The sequence below is a fragment of the Hypomesus transpacificus genome, unplaced genomic scaffold (assembly GCF_021917145.1).
Source record: "Hypomesus transpacificus isolate Combined female unplaced genomic scaffold, fHypTra1 scaffold_223, whole genome shotgun sequence".
Lineage (NCBI taxonomy): Eukaryota > Metazoa > Chordata > Actinopteri > Osmeriformes > Osmeridae > Hypomesus > Hypomesus transpacificus.
The window spans coordinates 217,490-218,078 of NW_025813758.1; positions in this window are offsets into that span (position 1 = coordinate 217,490).

The window sequence follows — 589 nt, forward strand, 5'->3', positions numbered from 1 at the left end:
GACACGAAGGCAGACTCACTATAATACAGGAGGGCAGACTCACTATTAGACAGGAAGGTAGACTCACCATAATACAGGAGGGCAGATTCACTATTAGACAGGGGGGCAGACATTTACATTTATGCATTTTATCCAAAGCGACTTCCAAGAGAGAGCTTTATGTAACCTACACCCTACTGGCTCTTCACCAAGAGCCAGCGGTAAGCTAGAACAGTAGTTGTCACGAAGGTGTGTTCAATTAAATGAAAAGGGGAGGAGGCGGCGTACAAAAATAATGCACTTTATTTACGGTACAGTTGGTGTTCCCTCGAGCCACTAGCACAACAAGCTGCACCAAGGCTGCGATCTTATTACGTTGCCTGTTACATAAAGTCAAATCAAACTAATATAATTAAATCAATCCAAACAAAAGGGGGGCACTCTCACTGCAAAGAAACGAAATTACAGAATAACGCCCGTCCAACAAAATAAATGACACACAAAACTTGGAGGTGGTTTACATAACAAAGGCACTCAACGGCAACTGCAAGCCCTGAACTGCTGTCCTGTAATTAGGCTATTAGGCTGGGGAACAGCGAATGTTTTAACT